This window comes from Corvus hawaiiensis, chromosome Z (assembly GCF_020740725.1).
Source record: "Corvus hawaiiensis isolate bCorHaw1 chromosome Z, bCorHaw1.pri.cur, whole genome shotgun sequence".
Taxonomy (NCBI): Eukaryota; Metazoa; Chordata; class Aves; order Passeriformes; family Corvidae; genus Corvus; species Corvus hawaiiensis.
In genome coordinates, this window is record NC_063255.1 from 74,428,878 (window position 1) to 74,444,187 (window position 15,310).

The window sequence follows — 15,310 nt, forward strand, 5'->3', positions numbered from 1 at the left end:
AAACTTCAAGTTCGTATCCAAAAATTTGCTTTGAGAGGGCTATAAGATAATTCTTTCATGAAGTGTTATGTAACTTCAAACCTGTGTGGGGAAACTGGCAGTCATTCTTTAATACAACTTGCTGGACACGAAGATTTTCCTCTAGTCTTGTGTAATCAAAAACAGGCAAGTAAGGCTTTTTGTTACAGATATTGTTTACATATTTATCAGGTATCCTCACTTGCTGGATGTATATTTGTTGTCCTGTTTTGCACAGTCCCATCCCTATCAGAAGTCCTTATTTGGTCCTCAGGGGTTTCTTTCAGGGTCTCTGGTGATCTTTGATCCCCAAATTGTGGTTGACCCCTGGTTCTGTGCTAGCACAGTTTGTTTCCAGCAATTTGCAAGCCTGCTTTTATCTTACCTATGCTCCCAGAACTCAGCCCACATCCCCAGGACTTCTCCAAAGTTGTTTTGCCAGTGTTCTGTTACTTATTAGATCGTGGAATTTGGCAATGTATCATTTCCCTTATCAATATATGACTATTAAAAAAAAAAAAAAAAAAGCAGTGGTTTATAGCACCAATAAATTTACTTAAGGATTTTCAAATTAGTTCTTATTACTGGTTTAAGAAAATGTTTCTTTGGCAAGTTTTCCTCTACAATGGTGTCTTCTGGTATTCCAACGAATGTATTTTTCTTTCATTATTCCCACATTTATCTTCAGGTCTAACAGCTTCCAAGAGAATCTAGGCTGTTTACCTACAGATGAAAGCCAGAAGGGGTCCCAGTTTGTATCATGCATTGTTATAGATGACCTTCTATCATGTTCCCCTGCTTATTTTTTCTTAACTGAATTGATCCAAATCTGTGGTACCCCATGTTTTGAGCCTGTGGACCATTGTAGCCTCTTCCTGTCACAGAGAGACACTGTATACTTCCTAGAGGCCCTCTGTCTCTCAGTTGAAGTAAAATCATGTTGCTACCAAACACTGCCCTCTGCAGTCCTTCGTGAAAATCTTCTGCTGTCTTCCCCAGAAATCACAACTCTGTCCTGACCAAGTGATGAGCAAAAGGACAAAAATGCTCCAGTAGAAGGAGCCACCGTGAGTGCCATATAGATTGATCTCATTACAACAATTTGTTTCTTTTCCAGGCTACTCTGCTGTACACAGAGACTCCCCTGTACAGATGTGCTACTCCTAGCAAAAGCTGTCTACATGATACACATGCTTGCTGCACCCATGATAGTCTTGTCCCTTCCTGAAAGCCCTGAATATTCTCTATAAGAATGAGTGGCTTATGGCTGTTTCCTGATGCTGAAAGCATGTATGATATCTGCTGTTGAAAAGGGTTGGAGGTTGAGGCTTCAAAATAAACAGCACTTCTTACCACTTTGATTACTTCTTAAAACTCTAATGTATCCATTTCAGAGATTTACATTTATGACTCTTATTAGATGCCAGAAGTTTACTGATAAGAGGCACATTTAAGTACTCTAGGTTTGTATTACTCCTTGCCATTTAAAGTTTAATATCCTCCCAGAAGATGATTTTCATGAAATTGGAAACAAAGGGGAGAAAAAGTAAACTAAAAATATATTCTCTGATGTTTTTCTTGTTTGGTCAAAAAAGGGCTTGTTTTAAGAACAGTAAAAATACAACAGGTATATCAGTTACAGAAATCTATTTTACTTCCTCTATGAAACTGTGGAGTGGCACCACGATTTTCTGCTTAGAACTCTTTGGACTATTTCCAGAGAATGAATTAAATCTCACAGACTTAGATTCTCAGTATTATGCACACAACCAATTTTCATTAAAACACACAAGATTACATGCAACTGTACTTTGAAGATGCATAAAGTAGAGTTCATTATCAATTTTTTCTGTAATCATAGAACAGATAACGGTCTTAAAAGAGTAGTTGGTTTAATACCGAACTGATTTTCAACATAAAAGTGAGTTAGAAATGTTTTCAAACACAACTTGCACTCATGAATCAGGTGTCAAGAAGCACAGCTTTACAGCTGGACGTTTATCACACCTTACTCTTTGTCTTCAAAGACATGTTGAATGAAAAAGAGAAATGAAAAGCAGACCATATTGGGATAATAGTTGGAAATATGCAGAATGCTTGTTAGCTGATAATACTTATAATTATTTTTAAATATTTGGAGTTGTCACCTGTCAACAGTGAAATGCAATGGACAGAAAAAAAATGAATCAGTAACACTTAGTTGAGAAATAAAAGTTTAGCAAAAGGGTCTATGAAGTGTGTCATATCAAGTAAGATGCAGTCAGAAAATAGAACCTTAAAGAAAGGAGAGAATTTCATAATAAGGCCTGTCTAGACAACACACCAAGACTCAAGATATTCTGTAAAGGAGGTTTTAAGGAGGCAAACCAGCAAGATTGTCTTGCACATTTACATTGTATTCTTTCTCTAGATGGTCATTTCGTAGCAGAATAGACAACCTATAATTGCCATAACTAATTACTATAAAAATTTATTAAATTGTGTGATTAAATGCTGTAATCCTTTACAGTAATTTAGTATGGGAAGTCATTTGCTATGGTGAGTTTCCTCCTCTATGTCAGCCCTTTTTATTATAAACCGCCTTTCCAATAGGAAAGATTCAAGAGTGGCTTTGGCAATTTTTCTCACTCTCTTTTATGTACAGACAAATATAAAGTGAAGCTGATGACATTGCTAAATTAGGTTCTTAAGAGTCATAGCATCCATCTAAAGTAGATTAGATGAGTACTTAGAAAAAGGGGAGGGGAGAATGAATACATTAAAAATGTAGTCTCTTATGTGCAATTTTATTTTTAAAAAGTGCCTCTCAGAAAGCTTGAAAGTACCTTTGAAATTGTAATGTCTATATAGTCTTTTAACGTAAGGGAAAGATACTGATTTATGTATTTGAATCTGATACTTTATGATAGAAAATTGAGCTTGCAACCCTTTAACAATTCTCCCACATTTCAGTGAATATTGTAATGCCAATTTTTTCCTGTGTAAGAGAGCATGTGGTATGAGAGAGATCTAGGAGAAAAGTTAGAGAATGTCAGATAAGTTTTCTCTGTGGATGGAGGTAATGCAGATGTATGTTGACGGTAAGTGATGCCTGTAGTGGAATTGCTTTTCAGAACATACTTCAGACTCAGTCAGAATTTTACATGCTCATTTCGTCAAATGAATGTCTACCCCTGAGAAACTTGTGACAGCTTATATATATTTATATCATTCATGATACAAATTTCAAAATGTAATTTTAAAATAAAATTAGAAGTATTTTTAATGAAATCTTTAACAAAAAAAAAAAAATTAGCATTCTAAATAATAACTTAGTACTGCAGTAAGCAGAACCCTACTAGAAGCTGTCATGCACCATCAACACTTGCTAACATCTAGACTTCAAAAGTCTCTTTTGGGTTGGTATGAGAGGTAAATCCCCACCGATGTTGCCTCTATTCCCTGCAGGAAAACTAAGTACATAGTGTTGATGCGTGTAACTTTGCTTCTTCCTTCACCTCCATGCATGATTCACCTTACCTTTCTCAACATATTGCACCCCTCATTTATCAGCTCTGTCTCTTCCCTTTCCGGATTGCATCAAAGGGCTGCAAGGAGGTTGTTGGAGGTCCTTGTACTTGTCTTGGGCAGAAAGCGTAGAGGTTAATAAACAGCAACCTGCTTATGAACTCTGAGAGGCTCTGAGAGGAAAAGAGTGGTGATAGTATAGGTGGCATTGGTAAAGAAGGGACCTCGGGAGGGGAGGAGAGCAGGAGCTCAATGCACATCAGTCCTTCTCACATACAGGCCATCAGTCACTCCTTTTCTTTCTGTAACGTAAGCAATTCAGAGTCTGTGTTCAATAAAATGCTTTCAGACTGAGTAACTTGAATTCCAAATGATAGGTATAAAAGGTGATAATGCAAGGAAAGTAGAGTGTGACCTCCTCTCTACCAAATAGTCTCTGGAGATGTGTTTGGCAGTCTAAGGACCTCCGGTACTGCCTCTTGTGTGCACTTGTCATCTGCTCTCCAAGCACAGCCACATTTTAAATGAGAATAAAGGTGAAGAATGGGTGATGGCATAGAAAATTAGAGGATTTTGAAATTTCTGAGGAGTGTGTGTTTCTGTATGCATTCCTGTCTTCCATAGAGCACAAGAGCTGGGAATTCCCTGGGGTAAGAAATTGGGCAAGGAAGACAAGAGACCGGCATGGCTGAGTTGGGACCTGCTGGTCAAACTAAAGGGAAAGAAGCAAATTCACAAGCAGTTGAAGCAAGTACAGGTGACCTGAGAAGAGTATAGAGATGTATGGTTGTTTAGGGATGGGACAAGGAAGACCAAGGTGAAGCTGGGACTGAACCTGGCAAGGAACACAACAACAGGAAGGGCTTTCTGCAGGTGTAGAAAAGGAAGGTCAAAGAAAGTGTATCTCCCCCAATATACAATGCTGGAAAACTGGTAACAACTGATGAGAAGCCTGAGGTACTCAACAATTTTTTACCTCAGTTTTCAATGACCCTCTCTATTCCCTCACCTCTCAAGTCAGTGAGTAGCAGGATGGGGGCTGGAGGAGCAAAGTCCCTCCCACTGTAAGTAAAGATCAGGTTTGTGACCACTGAGGACCCTGAACATACATAAGTCTGTTGGGACCTGATGAGATGCATCCCAGAGTCCTGAGGCATCCCAGAGTTGCCAAGGCACTCTCCATGATATTTGAAAAGTCATGGCACTCAGGTGAAGTTCCAGGTGACTGGAAAAGGGGAAACATTGTACCCATCTTTCAAAAAGGTGGAAAGGAGCACCCTGGGAACTATCACCCTGTCAACCTCACCTTTGTGCCTTGGAAGATCATGGAGAAAATCCTGCTAGAACCTCTGCTAAGGCACACAGAGGGCAGGGAACTACAGCTTCACCAAGAGCAAGTCCTGCTTGATCAAACTGGTGGTGTTCTATGATGGAGTGGCTACATCAATGGACAAGGGAAGGGTTCCAGATTACATTGATCTGGACTTCTGTAAAGATTTTGGCACTGTCTTTCACAGCTTCCTTCTCTAAATTGGGTTTGATGAGTGGCCTGTCAGATGGATAAGAAAGTGATTGCGTGGTCACATCCAGAGCATAGTGGTCACTTGGCTCAGAGTCTTCATGGACAAGTGACAAGTGGTGTCCCTCAGGGGTCCATACTTGGGCCAGTGTTATTTAATATCTTCATTAATGACAGAGATGAAGGGTTTGAGTGCACCTTCAGCAAGTTTGTAGATTACACCAATTTGAGGGGTATGGTTGACACACCTGAGGGACAGGACACCATCCAGAAGGACCTGGGCAAACTCAAGTGGCCCACTGGAATCTCATGAGAGCTACAAAGATGGTGAAAGACCTCAAGGTCAAGACTCCAGGGGGTTTGAAGAGCAGCTGAGGTCACTTGGTCTGTTCAGCCTGAGGAAGAGGAGACTGAGGGGAGACCTCATCGCACTCTTCAACTTTCATGTGAGGGGAAGAGGAGGGGCAGACACTGATCTCTTTTCTGTGGTGACCAGTGACAGGACCCAAAACAGGCTCCCCAAGGATGTGGTGACAGCACCACATCTGACTGAGTTGAAGAAGCATTTTTACAATGCTTTCAGGTCTGTGGTGTGTTTTTTGGGGATGGTTCTGTTCAGGCCCAGGAGTTGGGCTCGGTGATCCTTGTGGATCCTTCCAACTCAGCATATCCTGTGATTCTGTATTTTAACACACTGAACTTTGTGTTTTGTGAGATTTCTCCATCCCTGACAGATTAAGACTGCAACCATCACTTCAACCAACAGACATCGAAATTACAACAACCAAGTCCCATTGCTGGACCCCTGGGTGATGACTATATACATCTTTCTACTCTTAACCTTTCTTTCTTTTCATGTTTTGTTAAGTGCTATATTACAATATATTATAACCAAAATGGCTATATAACTGCTTTCCATTGCAACCAAATTGTTCTAAAATAAACTCTAAATATATATTTATAAACACTGATCGTTGACCTTTTGGAGTGGGTCATAACAGCGTACTGAGGCACTGGAACAAGTTCCCCAGAGAAATTTCAGATAATCTTAGTCATTTGAATTGAGATCCCCAGTGGTCAAAATGCAAGCATACCTCAGGCTGCTGGTGTGAAGTTAGCCCTTCCCAGCACTTCAGTGAAACTGTACTCCTGTGGACCCTAGTTTTGGAGCATGGAAGCTGAAAAGGAAGAACATACTGCCATTGCTTTTTCTCTCATTTCTGCTGATCTTGCTCTTATTTACATGCTACTGCTATCTCCTACAAACAAGAAAGCAGAAAAGAGTATAAGGTCCAAATTTGTAATGTGCTTCAAATACAATAGTATTTTTTTGTGCATGAAGTTAAAACACCTCTGAAAATGAATGCATTGCTTTGTGGTGGCTATATGATAGGTACAAGGTTGTTTGATGTGGGTTTTCTTAAAGGAGTTGAATTTTTCTTTACAGCAAAAGGATCTCCTTGCTGCATTACCCTAAAGAACTGCATGTGCCAAATGAAGAGCCCTTTGGATGTTAGTCAAATGTAGCAGCCTAAAATACCTTCTAAATAGCATACTTTTCAAAGACTGCATTCAAATGAAAAAAAAAAGAAACCCAATCCAAAGCATGAAGCATATTAGAAAAGCACCAAGAAGTCTCTTATGCTTAATGTTTTATTAAACAGGTAGCAAATAATCAGCTACAACAGTAGCTTTGACTGCAGTGTTGCCAGGTGTTTTCTGTTCTCAAGCAGAAAACTCTGCTTTGCTTTTGGCAGAGTTATTTTGTCTAAAAATATTAGCTTTTTATGGGGGCCCAAATGCCTTTTATCTTCACAGCTGCAGCATGCTGAGAGGCAGGCATATTTCACAGACATGAACCTGCAAACAGATTGGTCTAGCTGCACCAGCGAAGTCTAAGAATCTTATTGGGAAATTCGACTGGCACTAGTTCATCTGCAATACTTGTCTTCTTCATATTCTGCATGATTTCAATTTTCAGTGCATTAATAAAGGAAATAACAAGAAAAAAAACCCAAAAAACCAAAAAACCAAACAAACAAAAAAAAAAAACCAAAGGCCCACAACCCAAAACCAAACCCAACCAACCAAAACAGAGATGTAAATGAGACACCACTGACAAATAGGTAGGAGGGAATTATTAATCACAAAATACATGTTCATAGGTTAATCTGTTAAATAAATAAACAGTGAAAAAATTGTAAAAATACCATAATCTTTTGTTGATACCCATGGTAGTTGGAGGATTGTTGGAATATGGTGTATTTAATGCCTTTCTTGTGGCATTTCAATATGTTTATTTGCTAGCGTGATCTGTGGGAGGTTCTGCTCAAAGCCAATGTTATTCATGGAGAAGAAATGAAGGAGATCTTTTCATAATTGTAGCATCTTCTCTTATCAGTCAAAGGCCAGGAGAGGATTTTCACTGAAAATTGTTCCTGTCATAGCTATTCTGTCTAGTCCTCTGCAATATAAGGGATCTGGAGAGTTCTGTTTTTCCCCCCAAATTATACATTGCAGCAATCAGAGGACTGAATATAAAAAAAAGGTACATATTTTTTCTAAATTATCTTATTTTACTATTTGCCATTGACCTTTCTGCAAAAAAAGAACTCTAACTGAGCTGATCAGAGGAAATGCATCCATTATTTTGAAATTCTCATGCCTGTATTTTAGAAAGGTCCTCTGATAAGACAACATTTTATTTCATTTTTCGTTTAGGATATACTAAAACCTGTAGTTTCCACAGGAAGCTTAAAGTGAAACATAAAAGGCAGTGCAGAAGTGTAAAATGTCAATCGCCTGTTAAGGAAGCTTTGCAAATACACTGAATTATTTGCTGGAATTGCACAATCATGTGATATCCTTGTATTCAAAGAAAATTAATTAAATTAAAATTAATTAAAAAGAAAAAAAATATTTCACAAGAAAGCAGCTTTAGTCACATTTCTGCAGGGTTTACATTACAAAAAATATAGACACATTTCTGCTATTTAAAAGAAAAACATCAAAATACCTACATAATAATAATGGTTTATTTCCATATAAAAACCCGCATAATGAAATAAACATTTAAAACATTTCTGCATGCAATCTTACTAACTGCAAATACTTCATAATTGTCGCATTAAGTGTCACTAGAAAGCACTGTCTTTTATATACATACAGATTTTTTGCTGATCATAAGAAGATCATTATCAGGGACTGTAAATAACATGCATTTCTGCAGCACATCAGTTTGATAAGCATGATCTACTTTCTTTGTATAAAGAATTAAAATCAGTAGAAAAAAGAACCAGAGCTTGTGTTTATTGACAAAAGAGGATAATTAAACATGTGAAAAGCATTTCACACATAAACAGTAATGTTGTCATCTAGGTTTATACAAAGCAATACATGCTGAGGAAATGAATTATGACAGTAATATTTTACTATCACAAATATTCCTTTAAAATCATGTCTCAAATTTAATTATCTGAAATTAGGGTTTCCTGTAATAATACTCGTTGCTTTCTAATACTTTAAATAATGATGGTTCTCCATTGTCTCTTATCTTAAATACAGTACCAAATTTAAAGCATCACCAATCACTTCAGTCTCTTACGCTGTAGCTTACTCTTATAGATAATTCTTTTATTAAATCACTAAGATGCAAGCCTAGAGGCCACTTTAACAAATCAATCCATAGAGCAGGTTTAATTTAATTCAATTCAATTCACAGAAGATCATGTTCTCTTGCATGCATTTTCACCTAAGCTGGTGCCCACTCTTTAGGCAGGATACTTTACTGGGTCCATTAGTGTGACTTAAAATCTGAGAAAGAAATACCAGTGTTGCAGTTGAGACGGACATGACATTCACGAATCACACACACCAACTCCATTCAGAAGGCAAAAAGCTTATCTTTAATACCGCACAGCATCTTTTATAGTTTCTTAGCTGGTTACATAGTTTTAAAGCACAACAAGCTTAATTCAATCAATCACCACACACCACCGGGTGAACACACAATAATCATGCAGCATGTTTTTTTACCTCTAATTCAGCTATGACTCTTTCCCACAGTCCTTCTCTAGCAGAAGTAACAGGCCTGAGCCATGATTTTACAAAGGCAACAGGGCCTTCATTTTATAAGATTTTACCTGCATGCAACATCCCAGCAGCAGATTCCAGAGAAGCTAGATCAAAAGCTGGAAAACAAGTGTCTTTCTTGCTGAGAACAGCTGCTTTGGATGCCATGCCATGCTATGCTGTGCAGTTATGCTGCTCCAGTCAGCTCTCTCTATTCACTCTACCAGAAGAAGACAATGAAGACTTCTGTTTATTTCCTTTCCACTATCTTAAGGATTCCAGAAATCATTCTGCATGCCACTTTGTTATTCCTTTTCTATTTGTCCCATAGTCTCACTTTAATTTGTGAATTAGTAGACACATCCATGAAACACATCTGTCTCACAGGTTAGATATAGTTTTAGTTCTGTCTTAATCTGGAGTGGGAATGCCCTCCATTATGTGTTATTTTGACCCCTTGCCTAGAAATACTTAATTTCTTGCAATACACTAAGTCTGATAACACTACTGATAGCCTTCAAAACTCTGGATGCCTGTGCCCACTCCCTGCTTGCTATTTTTCTCATTTTTACTTTTCCCTCTTACTATGCCAGTCCTTGTCTACCACACTGGCCCTTGTAATTCTTTTTTGTTCATTTCTGATGAATTAAGCTTTCTGTATATATCTGTGCAGATTTCAAACCTACCTTTTATACATAGTTGCTATTTCCTCCTCAGTATATCTTTCCATAAGGCCATAAGGCCATTTAAACCGTGTTGAAGTAAAAAATCCCCAACCCTCAGACTATTAAAGATTAAAAATTAAACCCAGACACATTAAAAGAATTTTTTAAAGTTAGAATATAATTAGATATATAGATATTTATTTTTATTAGGAAAGAGGAGAGAATAATACCAATGAAAGAATAATATAGAAGGATTAGGCAGAATACAGACCTAGTTCAGCATTATTACATGTTGGAGATAATCACTAGAGTCATGCAGTCATTCAAAGGTCAAATAAATTTATTAAATTTTATCTCAGTGGAAGTTATAAACTTAAATTTTTACAGTTAAAGGCATTTTTTGTTTTTATTACTAGATGCTAGTAATAAAAATAAAAAATCAGCATCAGAAAAAGATAATAGTAGCTGAAACTAGGCAAAAGAGAGAAAGATACATTAAACATTAGCTAGTAGTACTAATATGCAAATGCTTCCATTCTGTAATGCAAAAGGTCAGGCTTTTAGAAGAAATGATGATGCTCTTAAGAAGGAAAAGTTGTCGACCTGAAGGCTGATAGAAACCCATCACAAAAGAATATTTGATCTGAGGAACGGAACATTCAAAGTACCACCAGTCACTGAAATTGTGATTGGCTGTAGTATCTTTTTATCAAATAGTCAGGAAAAGGCATTTTAATAGTTAGATTAGTTGTAATAGTAGGGTCAATATATAGCTATCTATGAGTGACAAGTTGTCTTGGAAACAAGACTGTATTTACCAAATAAACTTTCATCTCTGCCAAATAAAGGGACTAACTTCAGTAAGTAATGATAAATTGTGAGAATTAAACATGAGTATTTGCTCTAGAGCACGTTAATTGGCTCAGTGTGTTTGTTCTGCCAGAATTTTTTTGTTTCTTCTAGTACAAGCTTTTGAAAATCATAATTTTTTATACAAAGCCTCAGAATTTTTTTAAGTTCTCCAAATCATATTCATATCTTAAATTCTGCAAAACATCAGAACTAAATTCTGCTGCATGCTGTTGTAGACTGAAGAGACTGGGACAATGTAGAATGCAATAAAGCAGAAATCAACTGCATTTCTCATTTTCTTATTTATTTAATCAGTGAGTTCTCACATTATTTTCTTGGAGATTAAACTCAGTTTATTTTAAACCATCACCACGCTTCTATTTTTTTATGTGCTGGAGGTGTCTGGACTGGTAACACTAAGCCGGCCTGATAGGAATCACAGATCTACAGACTTTAGTGGCTATGTAAGGTAGAGTTGGACTGTAACAGAGATGATGTCAAGGAGTTTCTGAGTTGTAAATATCTGTTGGAGGTTTTGACCAAAATCCTCACCAACCATACCATTAAGACAAACAGTGCATTGTCATTCTTAGTTTCCCATTAACACTCAATTTAGAAGATAGGGTGTTTAAATCCTGTGCAAACATCTTTTATTCAGGCTGGAAACAAGCATAGACTTATGAAGGAAATACTGAAAATATTATGAATTCTCTGTGCTGTTCTCCATAACATGGAGAACATGTGTATGGAGACCACAGGAAATACTTTCTTTTCTGTACACATTTTTTCAGTCCCTGTGTTTATCACTTCCTTAAACCAAATCTGCGGGTTGTGCACCACAATTGCAAAAGGTCCTGCTAACAAAATAGTTCCCAGCACAAACCCATATAGAGGGGTAAACTATACCCTACTACTGTAATCTTTTTGTCATTCGGTGGAGTGGCAAAGGCTCTCAGGAAGTGGCTTGCACCAAACCATGACTGCTAATCTGCACAAGGGAGATAAACACAAGGTTGGGGATGTAGTAGATCCTGTAAATACCTTAAACACAGATTGTACGCAAAAGCCTTTGCCAGTGAGGGGTAATTCAGAAGACTCCTGGAGCCTCTCTGGGGTGTGCTGTGGCTGTGTTCCTAGAGCTAAGTCCTTGGAGACTCTGCAACTCGAGTCATCCAGGAATACATCTCTGGGAGCTTCCAACTCTAGCATTTCAGTTTTATAAAAATACGCAATTTATCCCCATCATCAGGGCCCTTTTATATCCAGAAAAAGAACAACCCACAAAATACAGATTTGTTTTATTTTAAACATCGTGCTCTAGTAAGTAAAACTGACTGTAGTGACAAGATAGTTTACAGTCCTGAAGAATATTGGTATTAATGCCCTTCTGCACTGGGTCATTCTTTGCTAACCACATGACAATATACTCCCTTGATTTTAGGGTTAGCTTATTGCTCTGTATTGTGATAATATTGTGCATTGAAAAAAATATAGACAACATATACTATGTGTTTAAAAAAAAAAAAAGGGTTCTGCTAGTATTTTCAGCCTAGAAGTCAATGATTATGTGGCTAATCAGTGGTCTCATTTATTTTCCATGTTAATGTACATACTTCATGGAATTTTTCCATCCATTAAAGCCTGATGGAGAAAAAGCGTGTTTTGGGTTGTTTTTTTCTTCTTGGCAATGCTTAGGGATGTAGCAAAACACAGGGCATTTGATGGAGCATAAATCAACCACTCCCTCCATCTACATTCTCCTTTACCCATTTTTCAAAAAGAGAGGTACTTAAATAAATAGCGGCTCTTGCCCCTATACAGACACAGTGATGTAGAAGAAGCACCCTCAGTCTGATGAGCAGATTTGCAGTAGTTTTTTTAGAAAATCAATCTGCAATTAACCATTTCACTGCTGTATATTTGCATTTGAAATATGTTTTTCAGAGAGGTTTTGCCAATAGGTCTATCAAAACAATGAGAACAACATTAATTTAATTCTTTTATCTTTCCTTCTAATTCAGATTTTATTACATATTTAATTGTTTCTCAGAGACTCAGTGGGAAGCAAGCAATACATTAAATAAAAGAAAAAATAAGAAAGAAAAAAACCCCACAGATTTGTGTAAGTGAAAAAAGCAAAAAAATAAATATGAATCAAGTAAATGAGTAAAAGTCTGGACAAAGAGCTAGCACCAGACTTGAAAGCTGATTAACAAAAGTTGAATTTTGATGTATGATGTGAAAATGGACAACATATTCAGGACATCCAAGATCAAGAGATAACCATACAGGGAACATGGAAGCATACAGGGAATGGAAAGGAGAAGCAAAGTGAAAATAATAATAGGGAGAATGCAGGAGCTAGAAACAGGACAGTTGTAAGTGTGATTAGATGACCTAATCTTAGAAATATGGAATTATTCCATCACCATACTAGACAGAGAGGGTTCACAGCAGACTTTCACTGTTGATTTTACTGTATCTGCCTAACCTGGAGAACATCTAAATTATACTTAGACCTGAAGTTCCTAGTCATTTCATGATAAGTCACTCCTTTCTGATGTGCAGAACTGTCAGTGCCAGAAAGGCTTGTCCCAATGCCTGTCAGGGGTGGGTGCTAGCAGGATTCAGTCAGGACAACCACACAGATGTTAATTTAAAAGACCTGCTCATCACGTCCAGAAAACCAGAATACACTGAGACCAGTACAGTGAGAAGACTGCAGATCAAATCCTGATGTGTAAATCCTTTTCTAGAAAAGGACAGATCCGTTCAGAAAAAAAAATTTTGTAAAGCTGGAGTAGAATAGGAAAAGTGAAGTTTGAGACACAAACCTCTGCTTTGCGTTTCCTACAGTGAGCTCAAGAAACTAATTTTTGAGCTTTCTGGCATTTATTTAGCTCATTCCTGCTAAGCCTTTCCTGAACTATGAATTCCAGTAGCTGAAAGAGCATTTTGGCTGGTAATCCAAACCTTGAACTCACCCATGAAGTCAGTCTGACCCCTCGTGGAGTCCTCGGCCCTCTCCACCACACACAGCTAAAACAAACTGTTGTTCAATGGTGATGTAGTTCTTATACTATACCATTATTACTTGTTTTGTTGTTGTTCAAAGGTGATGTACTTTTTAGTACTGTATTATTATTAGTTTTATTGATTTGAATAAATTTATTGATTTAAGTACTTGTATGTTATCTTTTTCTTTTATTTGGTTTCCTTTTGTAGTTTGCTTTTCTTTACCTATATACATTGTATCACATATTCCCCACTATTGAACTAATAGGGAGAAGTGCAGGTATGAGAACATTTCTGAATGTTTACAATGCAAAAGCAGATAGACAGCATGCATTCAGACTCATCTTGAAGGTCTTTCTCACACATGGGCTTGCATTCCTCATATATGTACACAAAACAATAAACTGTATTGAAGCTGGTGATTGCAGTGGCGTAAAACCAGCATGAAAGAGAAATGCATCAGCTATTCACCTAGTAGGGTACTAAAAGCTAAATTCACTGCTAAATCATATTAACAATTCTCTGGTATCTTTCCACAGACTTCAAGCGTTTTCGTAAGAATGCACTTTCATGCCTCATTCAGTTAATGCCTTAGGTTTTAACCTTTATATTTTTCAAATTCTGTACTGCTTGATGTGTGACTCTGAAGTTTCTTGTAGCCTGTTAATTTCTGCTCTCTCATGCTAGGTAGACATAACAAAGCCTCTGCGGCCCTGCTTTCCAAGGACACCAAGACTGTTCTAGGCCAAAAGTACAAACCAAAGAGCCGCTAATGGGGGGGGTAAGCTGAGGGGAAAACTGAAGCTTTAATTGGAGAATTAACCCTGCTATGCAAATGAACCAAACCTATAAAAGAGTGAAGAACTCGTGACCTGGGGTCCATCTTGGGGTCCATTTTGGGGTCCATTTTGAGAACAGCTTCAGGGTCCCCAGGGTGTATCTTTGAAGGCCTTTCAAATAAATACCTCTTTTATTCCCTTACTCCTGTCTAGTCTCTGTTTCTAGGAGGCCTCTTAAGGCATCACAGTAATTTGTAAAAATGTATTCTTTGCTATTTAAAGGATTGTTAGAGGAGCTGAAAAATATTTGAATGTGCTTTTATTGAAAAGACATGAAGTTATTCAGTGAATGCTTTTGAGCTTCAAGTTCATTAAAAACATTTGCCTTTTTTTTGCACAAATTATGGAAATCATCTGGTATATTTTGTATAGTCTGACTGGATGATTTATATCACTAAGGATCTGAAAACACATTGGGAAAACAAAATTTTATAATGAAATATTTGTGCTTTTTTAATTGGTTAGATACTAGCAAAATCATACATTATTTTTTCTGTGCTTTGTCTACACAGTCAAAGAGCTTCTATTTAGAAGTGGAACAGGAATACTTGATGATTCTAACATCTCTGTGTCACTGGTGTTCACAAGCTGGTTCTTGGTAGTGTTCAACTCCACTGAAAATCAGCTCTAGACACCTAATTTCTATTAGCAGGAATTGTCTAAATTTTGGAAACTTCACCTACTGCAAAGACTATGTTGCACATTAAAAATTATGTATTTATCCCATTGTCTATCCTGAAAGATTTTTCCTGGGTAGTAAATTTTGATACTTCTTAACTCTACACAAAATTAAGGCAATCCTCAATATCATTACCATTATAATA

The 15,310-nt window shown here is 37.2% G+C and overlaps 1 long non-coding RNA gene across 1 annotated transcript; it reads right to left on the reverse strand.

Annotated features, from left to right (window-relative positions):
- Positions 1 to 552: 552 nt before the first annotated feature.
- LOC125320332 lies at positions 553 to 3,882 on the reverse strand. The gene is made up of 2 exons (XR_007201078.1): positions 3,538 to 3,882; positions 553 to 741 (listed from the first exon to the last, which is right to left on the reverse strand). It is a non-coding gene; the product is annotated as an uncharacterized LOC125320332 (long non-coding RNA).
- Positions 3,883 to 15,310: the final 11,428 nt, after the last annotated feature.